The 20,374-nt window shown below is 28.3% G+C and overlaps 1 non-coding gene across 1 annotated transcript; it reads right to left on the reverse strand.

Annotated features, from left to right (window-relative positions):
• Positions 1 to 16,074: 16,074 nt before the first annotated feature.
• trnak-uuu (transfer RNA lysine (anticodon UUU)) lies at positions 16,075 to 16,147 on the reverse strand. Its single transcript has one exon. It is a non-coding gene; the product is annotated as a tRNA-Lys (tRNA).
• Positions 16,148 to 20,374: the final 4,227 nt, after the last annotated feature.

Below are 20,374 nucleotides of genomic sequence, written 5' to 3' on the forward strand. Positions count from 1 at the left end.
CTCTTTTTTTTTTTCAATTGCAAAGATGGTTTAAGCCTGGAAAAGGTCGACACGGTCGGCACAGTCGGCCGATTGTAAAACGACAATGGCTAACCATTGGAGTATGAACGGCGTCACCGGCGCAGTGGTACCGGTTATCTGTCAAAAAATCCCATGCATGGACCAAGCATGGAGATTTTGCTGGAATGTACACTCCTTGTATGTTCTACCTATTTGTCTGTCAATAAATGTACACTTCATGCATGTTCTTCCTATTTGTCAGTCGATATATGAAAAATGAAGGATTAAGGTTTTACTTGTAACATAATATGTATGTATAAAATATTTATACTATAAACAACAAATATATATTTTATCGTTTACTTTATGAGCTATAAAAAAATTCTGGGGGGTTTTTTCCTTTGAAATTTTTTTCTCATGGAGATTTTTTCCTGGTAATTGTTTTCCTGCTACCTAATTTTACATATGAACTCAATTTTAAAGTATGACTATTGCAAACATAAAATTTTTATTAGAAAAATTGCAATTTTGCAAATTTTTTACAATACTCATTGTTTTCGTTAGCCAAGAACCAAAAGTATAAATGTCCATTTTTTATGTTACCAAAAAAATTGAATACTATAACTAACCTACTAGTTATTTAAATATTTCCTCATTTTTGAGACAAAATTTTGTGGGCACATACTTCGCTGTTTTATGAATATTTATTGATAATAAACGGAAAAAATATAAGTTGTGGACTACTGGCTCTCAGTTTAAGTTACGTTTAACGTTATATTCAATTTAAAAAATTTTACCTGTAGGTTCTTTGCTGATATTATGTTGAGCATTGAGTTAAGAAAGTTTTTAATTTTAGGTAAAAAACAAAGTTTTTACCTGTTTTTGAAAAAAAGTGAGTTCATTTTTGCGAAATAATTTAATGGCTATTCCGGATCAAACTTGCGAAATAATTTAATGGCTATTCCGGAAGAAAAAAAACGAGTAATATAATCAATCAAAATACGATTAACGGAAAGGAACAATAACAACTTATATTTGAATAACTTGATAGCTTATATTTGAATAATTTGAATAACTTGTTTTTTGTAACTTATTTGACTAAGTTTTTTTTTTAACTTATTTAACTAAGTTTTTTTTTAAACTTATTTGACAAAGCTTTTTTTTTAACTTAATTAATTTTATTTTTAACTATACTGATTATACTCTCTTTTCATTATTCATTTAACACCAACTTCAACTCATTAATCATTTAAAATTAACTTCTATTCATTAATCATTTAACACCAATTTCTCTTCATTAATCATTTAACATCAACTTATCTTCATTAAACATTTAACACTATTCATTAATCATTTAACACCAGCTTCTCTTCATTAAACATTTAACACTATTCATTAATCATTTAACACCAATTTCTCTTCATTAATCATTTAACACTATTCATTAATCATTTAACACTATTCATTAATCATTTAACACCAATTTCTCTTCATTAAACATTTAACACTATTCATTAATCATTTTTCACCAATTTTTCTTCATGAATCATTTAACACTATTCATTAATCATTTAACACCAACTTCTCTTCATTAAACATTTAACACCTACTTCTCTTCATCAATCATTTAAATCCAACTTCTCTTGATTACTCATAACACCAACTTTCTTTCATTAACCATATTTACAACTTCTACTAGTTCTATAGAAAGGGAAATTGAAATAATATTACATGGAAATAAGTAGAGTTAAAAAAGTATACCAAAAATTTTATAGAAATATTTTCAAAATGATACTCATTTTAAATGAGATAAAGTCATTTTTCTAGGTTGTAAATTAAGATTTACCCTGGTTACTTACTATTTGTAAATTCCTTTTAAACACATATTTTTATTTTTTATGAAAGGAACAATATGATGCCTCCTCATCTTCTTATGTATAGTACAATGCGTTTGCTCTTGTCTATTTGTCACTTCTCCATTTAATTGCAATGCAACATCAGCTTTGTTTAGAGATTTCTTGATTTATTTTTACGTAAACGTAGATGTTTGCTTCATTTTACTTACTATTATATATAAACTTATTAAGTGAAAAACAAATAAAAAAGCATAACTACTTCAATGGCAGTAGTTCTGCAATATATTAACATAAAAACCTAAAGTTTATATTAATGACAAACAGTAGCTAAAAGAAACTTTTAGCTACTGTTTGTCTTCAAAATAAACTTTAAGATAAAAGTAACTAATGGCTAAGAAAAAATTATGTAAATTTTATTTATTTTTTTACTGTAATACGAGGAAATTTTTGTGGATCTTCTATAACAAATACAGAGTTGAAAGTTTTTATTGAGAACATTAGCAATATCATCACGACATGTGTGTAGCAAACCATTTTTATCCATTATCGTTTTGATACTAAATTTTTTGTGTGATTTTACATAAGCATAATATAGTTTTGGATTTTCTGACAACTTTGCTATTTTTTTTCAAAATTTTTTATTTTTGTTTTAACTAGTTAAATGAACTAGTTTTTTTTTTAATCTGTTTTGTTTATTAAAATATATTGGATTTGCAGCTGGTCACATTTACAACCATTTGATAATAATTTGTGCCATAAACTTGTTTTGTTTCTAATTGACTATTTTACTTCTCTCTCAATCCAAGGTTTGAGTTGTCTTTTTTTTATTGAAGTATATACTTTTTTTTCAAGAATGTATTATTGGTATAGTTCATTTTAGATATTAAGAAATATTCCAGAGCGATCATTAATAGTATTATTTCCAAAAAGAACAAAAAGATAGCATTGTTTAAGACTGTGTAATTACCAAGTTTCAATTTTAGTAGTGTTTTTGACAAAGTATTTCCAGCTAAATTTTTTTTGTAAAGAATTAATAACATAAGGATGTCTGTAAAAAGATGCTGTCCATTACACTTTAACAGAACTAAAGGACATTATAAATATCCGATAAGGTTACGTATGCGTACCAATATGTAAAAATTGCAACATAAACCAATATTGGACTAATATTAGCAATTTAATATAAACCAATATTTACAAACAATATTACACCAAAATTGGCAAACCAAAATTGGTCGATATTGGCATATAAGTATTGGATCAATACTGGCATTTCAATATCAATAAAAAAATAATGGCGTAACTTTTAAAATTTTTAAAACAAACGCAGTTTTTTTTAGTGATTACAAAATGGATTTTTGATACATTAAAGGTAGCAGGGGAATAAGAACACATTTTTTTTAATTTTGAAAAATTCGAAAAAAGAATTTTTTAGTTTTATAAGGTGTCTTTTTTTATGAAAATATTGTTTCATTAAAAAACTTGTGCGTTGTAGCAAAATTTGCCCTTCTAAATAAAGATAATTAAGTTCTAAGGTTATAGTAACCGCCATAGCAAGGCTTTTTGTCGAATATCTCGGGATTAAAACTTTATCTAAACATCTAGTTTTTACCTTTTATTTATTTTTGTTCCTTTAAATATCATTTCATTCAGTCGATAAGCTATACACTGAAGCCTCTAAAACCGTTTTAAATTCAGATCTTCTAAATATGATTATGTTATTGGTTCTTATTTCCTACTGTTAAAGAATCTAGAATAATTTCAATCAATAAAGCTATCGTCACTTGAAATGGGTTTTGAAAAAGGTGTAATAAATTACGCTCAAGAAAAAAAAAAAAAGAAATATGCAACAAAATCTTTATATGCTAATAAATTAACATTAATAAACAATGAATTAAGTCAAAACAAATCAGCATATGGAAAAAAAGTTCTCTCATTTTCTGAAAGTGACCCTCCAAACTTTACCCCTGCGCACAATTTTTCATAAACAGTAGTCTTTTCTTATCTTTTATGAGTATATTTGGAATATGCTCTGTTTATGTTGCAGCAATACACATTAAATATCTTTTAATAAAGATAATGGTTTTTTTCGAGTTTTATTTTTTTTTACTAATTTTTTTGATAATGTTTACATTGCCTTTCACAATGTTTTTCACAATGTTTGTGGTCTTATAACAAATGTTTTTTCCTGCTACCACCATATTGCTAAAAGTATAACTTAGCCGATGCTCCCATTTACTGCTATCACAGTATTGAATAAAATATTATAATTCTTTTCAACAGTTAAACATTTTTAATGAAAAAAAAATTTTCATTGCATTTTTTTTAGTTTTATTAGAAATATTAATCAACTTGCAACATTAAACATAAAATATATCTTTAATGTTGCAAGTATTATTGAATATATAACCACCTCATCCTTTTTTATTTAAAAAATAGTTTAATATTATAATAGGTTTTTTCATTATAGAATAATAATCCGTGGTAGCTCTATTTTAGAAGACCTGGCTTGTATAGACCTTTACTATATGGCTCTTTCCTAATTTTTTCTTAGCAAATGTGCGGAATAAATGCTATGATGTTTTTTGGTCAGAAAATATTCATATGACAGGCGTCAGATAAATGCCTTTAGCTGTATGTTTAACACAGGTCCTTTTTACAAATAGAACATATTTTATAGTGGATAAATATGGAAGGCAAAAACTTCTTATGTTTGGGGCTTTTGGTATATTTATTTGCAATCCCTTACTTGGAGGTAGTTTTCAAATTTTTGTTATACCTGTAAATAATAAAACGTTGGAATCTCATTTTGATAATAGTGATATTAAGATATATGAAATCAGTAATGTTGTGTTCCTTAATAGCTAGTCATGGTTGACCTTCACATATTTTATTTATTATAAGTTACAACGGGGGGCTCTACCGTTGCTATTTATGTCTTCAATTTTCCCTCCTCGTCAGCATAGTTTTTCTTGTGTCTTTGTTATAAGTGTTTTGCTTTTATTGTAACATTTTCATTTAATAGTTTTTTTCATTTAATAGTTTCATTTAATAGTAGGTTTTTTTCAAGTTCAAGGAGCTCTATGACTTTTTTCCGTATTTTGTATTATTAGTATATTCTTTCTTTACTACATTTTGCCTGAGACAAAGGATAAAACTCTTGAAAAGATCGAACATTATTACCAAACTAACCACGGATTTCTAATTTATCTTAATTGAAGTTATTTATATTTTGAAAATAATGCTTTTTTAAACGGTTTAGTCAAAGTTTTTGTTTTAATGAAAATATTATGGAACGAAAGTTAAAATTTTAGTAATCGCTTTTTTTATTTTTTTGAATATTTTTACAATTATAAACTGCAAAAACTTTTTTTTTTAATTTTATTTTTTTGTTTTGTCGTATACATATATAAAAACAATTAATATTTCAGTATAAATACAAATGGCCGTGGCAAGAAAAAGACACAACTTGCCTCCAAGTCCCAAAATATGATTCCATAAACGATAAATAACTACGTACAGTATATATAGTTGTTACTAATATACGTAAATTAAAATTTACAAGGGAATAAAGAAAGAGAAAAAAAAAAAGAAAAAAAAAATTATATAAATTGAAAACTATTACAATGAAAAAATTTTAAACACTTTATTTAATTGTTCCACTTTTAAATATAGCAAATAATAATTATTAAATTTGATTTAAAATAATGAAATAATTTGTAAAAAAAGCGAAATAACAAAGTCGTAGGAAAAAAGTAACAAAAAAATAAATATACAAAAATAAAAACCATTTTGCGCAACATAACTTGCAATAAAATTTATTAGTTGCAGTTTTTCTTTTGAAAAATTAAAACAAAAAGTTACAAATTAAAAAAATAATAATAATAAAGTTACATGTCTGTTAAACTCTTTTAAATTAAAAATAAAAAAATATGTTAGTTAATTAAAATTAAATACATATTAAAATTATTAATTAAAGCAAAATTAATAAGTGCTTGTTTCTCTCGGTACAAAAAAATATAATTTAAACATGATTTAACCAAAGAGATTGTTAAGTTAAACTTTTGAATAAAATAGAAAAGCTTATTACACTGCGTAAAATAGTTTTATAAAAATGTACCTTCAATGTTTATTGCTAAAATTTCAATTTCACTACAGAAGTTATATTTTAATTTTTTTTTAATCATTTAATGGTTAATCTTTACTAAAAATGTACTAAAAACTAAAATGTAGGAATTTCAGCTAATTTTATGTAATTAAAGTCCCCTGACATTCACTTCATTTGACAGTCACTTTCAATCCATGTTAGTGTTTCTTCGATTCCCGTATGTAACCAGTGGGTTACATACGGGAATCGTTTAGAGGATTTGATCGTCGTAACAGACAATGCTCCATGTCACGCTGGTTTGGAAAGGGTGTTTGAAAATTCACCGGCTCAGTTGTTACTTCGTTGTTATTCGGACCCTACAGCCCAATGTTAAACCCAGTGGAAGCTATCTAATCCAAAATAAAAATAAACGCTAAAAATGTTATTCGCATTCCACCTGTATTCAGTGCTGGGAATACGGAACAACGAATGCAGTATTTAGAAAAGATTGTTACGGCGGCAAAAAATACAATAATGGGAGGTGATTGTACACGCGCTGTACAACATACGACTACGCATTACGCAATGATTTTAAATATGGAAGACGTCCAAGTTGGTGATTAACTGAATATTGCAATGATTTTTAATGACGCTGTTTAAAATTTAAATTTTTATGTAAATAAATTCTTTGTGTTTTATTTATTACTCATCTGAAATCTCAATTAAATTTTTAACAAACAAAAATAAAAGAAAAACCTCCTAAACCTCAAATGCCTTTTTCATGACTTTTTATATTTTATTAATATTATATTATTATTTTCAGCTTTAAATTACAAAGTATATTAGGACTACAAAATTCAAAATACAAAGAACTTTGTATTCTTTATACTTTTCTCAATTACAACTTTTATCTTCTCAATTACATCTTACGATTTCTTATTTACAACTTTGGTGTTCTAAATTACATCTTACGTTTCTTAATGACTACTTTTATCTTCTCAATTACATCTTACGATTTCTTATTTACAACTTTGGTGTTCTAAATTACATCTTACGTTTCTTAATGACTACTTTTATCTTCTCAATTGCATCTTACGTTTCTTAATTGCAACTTTCAAGTTCTCAATTACATCTTGAAAAGGTGTAGTCTGAAACCACCATAAAAAGAGGTTTCCTGACTTTTAACACTTTTTAATCAATAATTTTGGAAACCGCACGTATCCGCACGGTCCGTGCGTATCCATATCTGATTTTTTCAGAAATCAATTTTATAGACACCATAACCATAGCTACAAATCAATTATAAAAATTTAGCGTGGGAAAAACGTGGGGGACTGCTGAAAATACTGGTGAACTTTATGATTTATTATTTCCTCGCTCATTTTATAGTTCAATTGCTTATTAGTAAACAAAAGCAAATAAGTAAAAATATGAGTTTGTTATAAAATCTCCTTCACAAAGTTTTTTCAAAAATGTTTAACACTTTATTCTTATTCATATAAAAGGTTTAAAGAAAATAACTTTTAAAATAATGAAGAAAATTAATTTCAATTAAACATTTACAAAAATATGAAACAGTATGGCTTCAAAAATTATTTTATTACATAAAGTTAGCTGAAATTTCTACATTTTAGTTTTTAGTTCATTTTTAGCTGAATATCCTACATTTAATTGGCCTTGGTTAAAAATTAAGGATTTGGCCTTGAAAACGTTGGCCTTGGCTTTGAAAGATTTGGCCTTCATCTTGCTGGTTTTGGCCTTGGCCTTCACAAAAAATACTTAAAATTAAAGAGTTGAAAGTTTTCATTCAATTTCTTTGTATTTTTTGGTTTATTTTTATAACATACGGTTTTATTGTCACAGCAATTGTTACCTACAGTTTTGTTAATAACTGGCCTTAACCTATAGCAAAAATTTAAGTCTTTGGTCTTGAAAATGTTTGCGTAGGCTTTGGCTTTGAAACTCTTATTTTTGGCCTTGGCCTTTATAGGTGTATGTATATATTTATTAAGTTGACATTTGTATGCAATCTTTTTGTATATTAATTTTTGTATTTAGTTGAGTTTGATTATTCTATGAAAAATTTGTTTTTTATATAAATACTATTTATTACTACAAAAAAAAAATTGGAGTTTTAACCCACCATACATTGTTAGGGGTGCAGAGCTTCCGAATAATACCCTCTTGCACCCTTTTTCCGAGTTTATCACTAAAATCTTTCTTTTGATGCCAAATTGCATGCGTTTAAATATGAAGATACTAAGTAACAATCTTGATATTGGGTCAAAGGGTGCACCCTAAGTTAAAAGGACTAGCCTATCAACCTAAAGTATTTTTAATAAATAGAATATATTAAAAAGTATAAACAAAAATTGTAAATTTCAATTTAATGATAACATTTCCTTTTAAAAAATCTACATTTTTCAATATAATAAAGGGTTTTGTAGACGCCCCTCTAGCACCCTTCGTATATTATTTGTATATACATTTTGCCCTTTGTTAGATCTATCTTTTGATACCAAGTTGTATGTAATTCGATAAGAATTGATCAAGTTATGACGTTTTAAGTTAAAAAAACTTAAAATTTAATGACAGTTTTTTCAAGAAATCCATATTTCAAAACTTCGGTACTCAAAGTGCCATAACTTTTTGTAGAATAGTTCAATTTTGATAATTTTTTCACCTTAAAAATACTGATTTAAAGACCTTTCCAAAGATATATAACAATTTAATGTTTTGAAAAAAATTCAAGTCACGTACCTATTGATACAAAAACAAATTGGAGGCTTGCCCAACTCAAACCCTCAGCCGCAGCATCTTCTGAAACCTGTAGCAACAGTTATTGTAGCATTATATCAAAAAATTCATGTCAATACATTTTATATACTGGAGTCAAAATGTGGCTGCACACAATTTAAATATTCGTTTTTAATTAGCCGATTTTGCACTTTTAGTTTGCTATAAGCTATTGTTTAATGTTTGGTAAACAGTTTTAAAATCAGCAGGGTTATTTTTATCTTTCTCTATCAAAGTATCAATTTTGTAAACCAATTTTATAATTTTTAATGAACTAGAGTAAAAGCTCTAAAAGTCTAACAACTTCTTTAAGGTCACAATTTCATAAAAACATATGTTGAACAGTACTCTCAGCACTCACTTCTTTAAAGACTTCTTCAAGTCCAGATTTCGACAAAAGAATCCCAATGCTCCCGAGAAAACTCTAGAGTGTATGAACTCTACCAAGTTTGTACACAATGTTCAGATTTTCATTTTTCAGAATTACATTAGTTTTTAACTAAAGTAGTTGAAATACAAGAACGACATTTTTTTGGCTTGAGATATTAAAATATAAGAGTCGAACAAATACATGGTTCTTTGAAAAGATATAAGGCAATTATATGAAAAAAATTGAAAACAATTTTTTGTTTAAATTGTTTTTAGATGTTGTTAAAGCATTAAAACAAAAATGGATTTTTGAAAAGATTTCTTTGAAAATATAAACCATGCTGTTTGCTACAGCAAATAATTTTTCAATACAGGTGAATAAAATAATGGTTTTGCAAAATCTTTGACCGCTGTAAATGTTAACTTTGGTAGTTCTTAAAGTTTATACATAACAAGGATGTATGATTATTGGATTTTTAAAGAAAGAAAGTTGTTTATGCTTTAAACGCTTAATAGCATAGATCGTTTTATAGAGTAGGAGGAAATTGCAATAACAACCATTCCTTAAAATGTCATATTTCCAGTTAGAGTGGATATGTTGAGGTCGACATTTTTAGCAACCCATTGAGTAAGTTTATTCTTTCTTATTTCAACTGTGTATTCTTTTTCCGATGATTCTATAAACAACTTCACTTTATCCAAATAAACACAAAATTCAAGTCTAGTAAGACAATAAACGAGCCATTTTGAAGCAAATATTGGTCAATGTCCACTTCTATCCCAAAAGGTACGAATGCAAGCACTAATCTTAGTTTGAAGCTTTGACCAATGCTAATTTGTTTTATTTCTGATAAAATAAAGTACTTTAAAAAGTTAAGAAAACATGCAGAAACTCTTATCTTATTTAAGATTGTCTATTTTATCAATTATAGAGTAGTTAGTTTTATTACAGGAAAGCTCTCTCATATCGTTCTTTAAACTTTTTTCTGCAGCAGCAATAGTAACAAAAAATGTTTTTCGTGCTTTTTGCTTAAATTTTTTTTCATAATCATCATAAGCCATGTCTTTTAATCAAATAAGATTTGATCAACCTGCTACTTATGCAAAAAGTATATAACGAACATAACATCCGACAAGCTTTTTTTTCAAATGTTTAATAGAATATCATGGATGGTATTTACTAAATTTAAACGTTTTTTTGTGCATCTTTTTAATGTGCAAACGTTTTTTAACCAATCACAAACCTTGTTAAACATAAAAAGCATTAAACATTTGTTAAACAACCCGTTTTACTACCAGTCAGTAGATTGTCTGATTTATTCATACAATGTTTGCTATAAACTGTTTCTTTCACAACAAGATAATTACAACCACATAAATGGCCTTGAACTTCTCTTCACTACTTATTAGCTCTTATTTTAAATCAATAGCTAATATTAAAAACTATATGTTATTCAGAAAAGTTCGTGTACCCAGCAAAGGAGGTATGGTGGTTATTTATGTCAATACTTCGTTAAAACCCAATGAAGTAAGCGAAACTGTTTTATGTAATTTCCCTAAATAAAGTTGGTGCGATATTTCGTTTGGTTTCGAACATATACTTTTTGGTTGCATATAAAGGTCATACATGCTAAATCCATTGGAGAGAATCAAAGCGTCCATTACTAATGCAAATGAATTTCTGTTTAAAACAGCGTTCAATTTAATACAGCGGTTTGTTGATTTGTAAAGACTTTAATTTGTCAGGGATTCACTGGGATTCGTGCAGTATCCCAATTGTCAGCAAAACAGATACCCTTTTAAGTTATTTTATTGGTACCCTCGCTGAGTCGTTTCTGACATAATTTATTACTAAGCCCACTTTTCAACTTGATAAAATTACAGCAAACAACATTCTTGATCTAATTACAGCCAAAAATAAAAATCGGGTCCTCGATATTATTCAACATACACCTAAAGTCTCTAAAGAAATCTCACCACGTCCTTCAATGGGATTACGCTGTTAAAAGTGCTGCAGTTGTAGGTAAACCAATGGAAAAACGCATTTATCACAGAAGGAACTTTACAAAAACATCCAAATATTTTAACAATATTGACTGGTAGATGAAATTCAATGGACGACATACTGATGACAGTTACAACCTTTGACAAAGTCTATTAGTCACTAGAACAAAACTTATGCCCTAGTGACTAATTCAAAACGGATTCGTCGAATAAGTGAATGGATAAATGATGACATCAAGAATAAAAAGTTAAGAAGTTAAAAGCTAAAAATAAATTATGGTTTTGATGTAGAGCGATTGGATATAAAAATCTTCAACTAGTCAACGAATTCAAAGCGTGTAATATTTAATTGAAGAAGCTCATATATCAAGTTCGTCGTGAGTTTAAACTTGATTTAGCAATATAATTGAAGCACAACCCAAAGATTCTATTCAAGTATGTTAATAGCAAACAAAATATTATTCCAAACTACAATAATAACCTTGAAAGGAAATCACAAATCCAATAAAATATGTAAATCAGCTGCGTTTGCGTTTTCGAATAAAATAAAGTGTTTTTAACTAAAATAAAGACGATGAACTGATAGGTTTTATAAAACGAACCAAAACCATCTGAAAATACTTGCAAATAACACAAAATCTGATTAAAAAAAAGCTAAGCAATTTATTAGTTCATTAAACTGTTGGTGTGAATGGTGTAAGCCGACATGTTCTAAAAAACTGTGCTCACAGCTTCTTGATACCATAAAGCTCAATTTTCTAGAAGCCATTCGAAAGTGGTTGTTCTAAAATATGGAAAAAAGTTAATGTAACACCACTGTTCAAAAAAGAAAGTAGGTTTTACCCAGGCAATTACCGGCCTGTATCCTTAACGTCAGTTGTATGTAAAGTGATGGAGAAAACATTACTTGATACTTAGTCGAACATAGTCTTAGATCGTAGATGTAAATCATAGATGGTCAATCACATAGTTGAACATAGCCTTATTTCGAAAAATCAACATGGTTTTATCAATAAAAAAGCGTGTGTGACTAATATGTTGGAATGATATTAAAATTATAAACTGACAAAGTATATGTTGACGTAGCATTTATAGATTTCAGTAAAGCGTTCGAAATGTTGAACGCTTAGGTATATGTGGCCGTAGCATCTATAGATTTCGGTAAAGCGTTCAAGTTTGTGAAAAAGTTGCTTGTGTTACACACAAGTGAATTATTCACAAACTTGAGGCATAAGTTTTTATTGGAAATCTCCTGAATTTGATAAAGTTGCTTTTACATCAGCGATTTCAACGAATTGTGATGGGCGATTATGTATCCTTTTGGCTAGAAGTTTATAGTGAGGTCCCTCAAGGATTCGTCTTAGGTTTAATTCTATTTATCATTTTCGTGATCAATATCTTCAATATTGTTAATCCGTGTGAAACGTATGCTAATGACACAAAACTGCTGGCCCGTTTATACAACCCATTATCTTCACAAAAACTTTATACTGATATCTAGCTGAATGGTGTAAAACTTGGCAAATGAAACTCAATATTGATAAATGTAAAATCATGCTATAGGTAAAACAAACAGTTCTTATGTCTACTCAATCCTAACTAATAACAATAGTAGTGTCAAACTAGCATCGACTTTAGTCGAACATGATTTGAGCATCATGATTACCACAGACTTGAAATGGCATAACAACTCAGCTAATGCAACCAATAAAGCCATCGATGTAGTAGGCATGTTTTATCGTACTTTCAGTCACATGACTCCGCAACTACTTAAAACTCTATACACAACCTTTGTACGATTTCATCTGTAATTCGCGGTAACAGCCAGCAATCCATCGTCGAAAATAGATGGCGATAAAATTTAGAAAGTACAAAAAAGAGCTACTCGTTTAATACCTTCGTATTGTCATATGTCATACAAAGATGGTCTTAGTATACTAAACTTAACTTCCTTAGAAACCCGTCGCATTAGGGAAAATCTGATACAGGCGTGTAAAATTATTAACAAGATAGCCATTGTCTCATAAACTAAACCCCATGTCCTTCGTGTTGGAGTGTCAAATAAAATAAAAACTAGAGGACGTCATCTAAAAACGACTTAAGAACTTGTAAAAGTTGCAAGTAAAGGCATCAGTTTTTTACAAATCAAACAGTGAATAATTGGAATGGATTGCCTTCAAAAATTGTATACACTTTATCTGTTAAAAGTTTCAAGGCTCAGTTCGATATTAAGAAAATTTCAAATATTCCAATATTATAACTAACGTTTTTTGACATTTGTTTTGATTTAAACATACGCGCAAAAGGCTCTCTTTCAGAATCAGCGAATCAGATTGCGCTTATCTCTGCTTATTCTGAGTCTGTATAGGGTTTCAAAATATGCAATCGGGAGATTTTTTATCAAAAATTAACGCCGTGATTATCGACTATCGATTAGAGCTATATTGGATTATAATTCGTTACTATTAGTTTATAACCAAAAACCTGGAACAATTCAACTCGAGAATGAGCAATTAAAAGTAATTGACAGTGATTTTGAAATACTTTGAAACGTTTTTGATTGCCTTTTTTGTTGTGTTTTTGATTTTTTCATACCTTGCCCCCAAGTACTTAATCTCTGAATTTTGCATTTCTATTCTTTACCCATAAAATTTTTTTTGTCCTAATCATTACCTACAAACTTTTGTTAAACTAAGGTGCCTCTTTGCTTTTGTTTGATTAAGTTCACCGTCAACTAGAATTAGAAACGATTTTATAATGTTTTAAGCATTTTTTGTAACGCTCGTTTCGTTTAAATGTTAATAGTATTTTTGATCCGTCAATACTATCAAAATTGCTAAATAATTTCATCTTAGTTTCCTTTATTATAGATGTATTTTTTTTTCTTTAAACTTTTTTTCTTTAAATGCTTCTAACGAACTGTAATTGTTTCTGTAATTTTAAGAGTAACATGGTATGAACATGTTTTGCTCTTATTTTTTTTAAGTTTGTACCAAAGTAGATTTTAGAGTACTAGAATAGTTTAAATTTCTGCACAGAAATGTTTTTTGTAAAATTTTGTTTATAATAAATTTATTGTTTTTGTTTATATATTCAGACTTTTTTCTAGCTACCTGCCCAGTTTCATGAAAAAAACGCTCGCCCAGACACCATACTAAGTCCTTACGGTCTTATCACAGAGCACTGCGGGAGAGCATTTAACGGGAAGTTCACGCCTCCTTCCGAACCAATGTCGCTTGTTGGGCTAGAGCTGGCGTCGAACCTAGGACCTGTGGATTCTGAGCCAGAACTCTAACCACTGCGCCACGGCTGCTCAAAATTCACTCGAAATTCACTCAAAATTCACTCAAAACTCACTCAAAATAGGTACCTATTTTTGACTTGAGTACCGGTATAAACCCGGGTAGTTGGGGGAGTAAATAAGTAATAGAAAGAACTAATTAAAACGTAAAAATCAATCGCTACCAATTTTCCTACACCTTTTTTTTTCGCCAAAAATAAAAGATTATTATTATTTTTTTATTATATTTTATTTTGTAGAAGTTTTTGTGTTTGCGTTTAGTAGTTTTTGCTTTCATTTTGTAGTTTTTGTGTTTTGCTAAATTTTTTTTGTTTTTGTTTTTCTTTGTTTTTGTGTTTTGCTTTTTGAATTTGTGCTATTTTGTTAATTTTTTTTTTTTTTTTTTTGCTGTTGTTATTGTTTTCATATTTTTTGTCTTATTATTTAACTTATTATAGCTTTATCGTTATTATAATTGAATCGATGTATACAAAAACGTTTTAAGTCATAAAAACTATATTTTAAGTCAGACAACTTTAACTATGTATAACACATATATAAATCACAAATTTTGATATATTCTTTAACAAATCTAATATTTAAAGATGTCAAATAGCACCCAGATTTTTTTTTTTGAGTTTATTAAAGTAATAATATTGGATTTAATAAGTTTTTTCTCGTTCCCCGAAAAAATAGTTTTTATGACTTATAACGTTTTTGTATACATCGATTCAATTATTTTAAAATTAATTTAATTTACGCATGCTTTTATTTATTATTATTGTTGTAAATTTTTTTGTTTGTTTATTTTATTTAGGTGTCACTTCAATGACAAATTTTTAACTATATGAGTGACACCTAATTTTGTTTATTTATAAAATCATGTAGTTTTTTAATTTTGGGTTGAAAAATAAATAAATGGCAGGGCGTATCAGAACATTTGAACATTAATAGTGAATAAAATACTATTGAAAAATAAATAAATGGCAGGGCGTATCAGAACATTTGAACATTAATAGTGAATAAAATACTATTGAAAAATAAATAAATGGCAGGGCGTATCAGAACATTTGAACATTAATAGTGAATAAAATACTATTGAAAAATAAATAAATGGCAGGGCGTATCAGAACATTTGAACATTAATAGTGAATAAAATACTATTGAAAAATAAATAAATGGCAGGGCGTATCAGAATAAACATTTGAACATTAATAGTGAATAAAATAAAATACTATTGAAAAATACTATATAAAATATAAAAAAATAAAAATTCAAATTTTCAAAATCATCACAAAAAAAATGTCTTTTATGTAACCTTACCTTTCTTTTAATACTAAGTTTTATGAATTTTGATAAGAATTGTCAAAGTTGAAACATTTAAAGTTAAGAAAAACTCTTATTTTGGTCACTGTTTTTTAAACAAATCTATATAAGTTTCTAGTATTTCATTAATTTAAACATTTCATGTCACATGCCTTCCCAATACCACATACCTACCCTAAGAATGCAGCAAAATAATAATATTATACAAGCTAATAGTATTTAAAAAAATAATATATGAAATTGTATATATTTTTTGTACATAGAATATTCAAAAATATTTACCAATAGATGAAATTTAAGTTATTTTTTACTCAGATTAAACTTTAATGGAAATGAATTTTCGTTCTAATAAAGTTCGCCCGATGAGGGACTCGAACCCGCGACCCTCAGATTAAAAGTCTGATGCTCTACCGACTGAGCTAACCGGGCATATCGAAGTTGCGGCAATTATTTAAGATATATTAAGTTGTATGCTATAAAATATGTTCAAGCGTGTTTGGGGGTCATCCACATTTGCTATACGCTTTTTTGAGTACCCTCCACCCAGGGTCAGGGCAAAACTACAAAATTTTGAATAAAAATAGAGATATTTTAAATAGGTTTTAATGTCCATGTTTCCACATAACTGGGGTTTGGATAAAGGTCAACAATGTCATTTTTTGTTGGATGACAGATTTCTAAAACTGATTTTTTTCAGACGTTAACCAGTTTTGCAGTTCGTAAACTTTGAACATTATACTACCAACAAGAAATGAAGATATAAAAAAGCGGAGTTAAAGAGGAGATTTGATCACATTATTAAATTTTTAGAGGATAATAGAGGATTTTAGAGGATAATAGAGGATTTTAGAGGATAATAGAGGATTTTGGAGGATAATAGAGGATTTTAGAGGATAATAGAGGATTTTAGAGGATAATAGTGGATTTTAGAGGATAATAGAAGATTTTAGAGGAGGTTTTTGAAAAAAGAGGACTTTAGAGGATTTTAGAGAAGCTGTGGCCACCCTGTTATAAGTATACTATAAAGTCCTATATACTGTAGTATTCTGTTTTTTATTTATATCAAGAAAATATTTTATTGTTAGAATTTTTACAGCACAAATAAACTCATATAAATATTTCATTAAAATTTCACAAACATTCCTATGAAGAAAAAGGAAAATTATAATTTTTTTGCAAATATACAAATCAGTGTTGCATAAGTTAACATCAGTGCAGCTTATCGACCATAAAGTTACACTGTTAATACCAAAGTAACATTTTTGCCAAAAATATTTGAATTCAGACAGTATATAATATTATATATTCAATATATTGGTTTATAAGACTGGCTATGACTCTTTTATTTCTAATTATAGACCTATATCTATATTACCGTGTTGCTCAAAATTGCTTCAAAGAATAATATACAACAGGCTATTTAATTATTCATCCGAAAACAATATGTTGTATTCAAAACAGTTTGGTTTCAAAAAAAATGTTCCACTGATTGAAATCAAATAACAACCGCAATATTTGATTTCTTGTAATATTGCATGGGCAAGTAAAAATCATACAAAATTAAAAAAAATTGTACAGTAAACAAAAACATGTCTGCAGAATATTATTTGGAGCTGATAAAATTGTACCATGCAAGCCTCTTCTAGGCGCATTAAACGTTTATAAAATTCAACTTACATCAAGTTTTAATGTTCATGTATAAAATAAAGATGGGACTCATAAAATATTTCAGTCCTATTTTGAAAAAGTACTGCATAAATACCCGACAAAATTTTCAGATAATTAATACATTGTCCCTAAATATAATTCAAAACAAATTACATATTCAAATTAGTTATGGTGTTTCCTCTAATCTTAAAAGTTATTGTTGAAATCTAACCTGAGTTCTTGAATTTTTTTTTTTCTTTTTTTTAACTATTAATGAATTGTTATTTATTTTACTTTTATTCAAATTGGTTTTAAAATATACATTAATATTACGGTTTCTGTAGATTAAGTACTCTTTTATTTTTTTATTTTTCGTTCTTTATTTAAATATTACTTTATTACAAATTGTTATTTATTTTATTTTCATATTTTTCAATAAATACTGTGTATAATATACGTATATAGTGTGGCTCTTGTAAATACGTGCTCTTTAATTAATTTATTTATTTTTTGTTTTTATTTTTTATTTTTATTTCAATTTTTCTTGTTTACTTGATTATTACTCTTAACATGAATATTGTTCTTGAAGTATTTCTTAAACTAATTGTTATTTATTTTTACATTTATAGTTTTCAATAAATAATTTGTTAAGTATAAGTATATTATACGGTTATTGTAAAAACGTACGATTGGGGCTCGGTGATAAGACAAAATAATGTCTTCTACTTGTCCCGCCTGTGTTTTTATTTATAAACTTTTAAATTGTAAAAGTTATAAATAAACAAACAAACAAACAAAAAATATATATATATATATATTAAACAGAAAAAGTTTTCTGCAGTAATTAAAATTCTTCATACCAAGCTTGAATCATTGTTATAACTATTTTCAAGTTTCTATTTACATTTTTTTCGATATAAAATACCTTTGAGTCTAGTGTTGGCTTCTCTGAAAATAACAAAATGTATAAAATTCCTTTCTCATCATCATAAAGTGTATAAGTGTTATAAATAATGTAAATGTAAAACAGTTTATAAAAAAATTATAAAATAGTGAAAATTCTCTAAAATTCGGTCACTTAGCTTTAAACTTTCATATCTTAAGCATAAATAAACGTTTTTTAAATTTTTTTCTGAATTATACATACAACTGCAACGTTAATTCATATTATAAAAGTTAAATAATAAAAAATACCGGTATAAGCTTGCCCGTACAGAGACTTTGTGGTGCCCAAGGTCAATTTTTGTTCTGTGCTCCAAACTTTGGATTCCTGGGTATATTTAAGTAAGCGTGAGTTTCACTGTTTATTGTCCGTATGTCTTAAACCACGCTAATTACACTTTCTTCATTGCGAAACTAGAGATGACATTTTCGTACGATAAAGTCTCGGCAAGATTGTTTTCAATTGAAAATACCATAAGGTCAGTAAGGCGTTCTTCAGTCACTGTTAATCGCAATTTTGATTTGATGAGAGCAAACTTACTAAAAGATCGCTCTCATTCAGCCACTGAAATCAGGATTGTATCAAAAATGCGAAGCAAAATGCATGTCGAAGAAAATATTGACTGAAGACCGTTCTGGTAGATTGTGTTGAGCAGCTTGATAGAAGAAAGAGATTCTATTTGTCCAAAAGTAATTGATCACTTCAGAACATCTAAATAACGGATTTCTTTTATCAACTCCTTTTTTTTACATCATTTACGTAGAGATTTGCCAGGACTTTGTATTTTTCTTTCTGATTGAGTTTTTCTTCATCAATAGAAGGAGATGGAGAACATCATACGAGAGAAATCATATCCGTCGTTTTTTGAGCTGTATTCATTCCGTATCTTATCTGCTGGAGCAGCGTGTCAAAAACAACATTAAATGCGTTCACTTCAATACTTTTTGATTCGTCTTCGTGGAAGTCGGCAGTGTTCATTGACTCGCCTTGAAGTGTTTTCCTTTTCCTTGTTCTCTTCTTAACAAAATCATTTTGAAACCCAAACGAAGCTAACCCAGATGCAACCAGTTTCGCTTCTTGGAGGATTTGGGACAAGAAGAACGTAGTAGATCAAGATCATTGATTAGAGTCTTTAAAAACTTTTTCTCGTCATCCAAAGAAATGCTTTCTGATTGAAGAAGGAGACAAACATTATTGACTCATTGGAAAGCCTTGAACCAGAAAGAAGTCGAGATAATTAACTCAAATGATCAAATCCAAAAATTTTGACTGAGACAGCTGGGCAGTTCCTTAACTAAACATCCCAAACAAGATGGAGTGAGCGAATAGAATCTCTCAATAATAACTTTTTGAGTGCCTTATTCAAAAAGTGGATTGAATCCACTTTTTGAATAAGGCACTGCAAGACATGAACAAAGCTTGAGGATTTTTCTCGAGAATGATGGCCTGTACTCCTTTGTATACACCGGACATATTAGCCCCGTTATCACAACCCTGGCCCCTACAGTTCTTCAAATCAATTCGGCTTTGATCCAAACCGTCTATAATCAGCTTCGCAATGTCAGAACCCTCTTTTTTCTCCAAATTTCTACCTTCAGAAAACGCTCTTTTACTATCCACTGGCTGTCATTGGTTCATACAAATCGAAGAGCAAAAGTGATTTGTTCTGTTTAAGACACGTCCAGAGTTCCATCAACAATAATTGAAAAATAAATGGCTGTGTGTTCTTTGTGCTCTTCAATAATAGCAGCGATGAGCTCTTCAATAATAGAAAAAATGTGCTCTTCAATAATAGCAGCGAAAAAAGTTTCACCACATGCCATAATGAACTCATTTTGAGTTCTCCAGGTCAAATAGTGCGCTTGCATTATTGTTGCTTGTTTTTGGTGTAGAGAAACTTCTTCTAGATGGAACTGAAGTGTCTTATTGTGTTTTCCTAACAGCTCAAAGGTTGCTAAAATATTACGATTAAAATACTCGTCCAGCATGTTTGATAAACCTACACAAATATGAACATAATATTGAAATAAAGATTATATCTAGAATAATATTCCGAGTAACATTAA

The sequence above is a fragment of the Hydra vulgaris genome, chromosome 04 (genome assembly GCF_038396675.1).
Source record: "Hydra vulgaris chromosome 04, alternate assembly HydraT2T_AEP".
NCBI lineage: Eukaryota > Metazoa > Cnidaria > Hydrozoa > Anthoathecata > Hydridae > Hydra > Hydra vulgaris.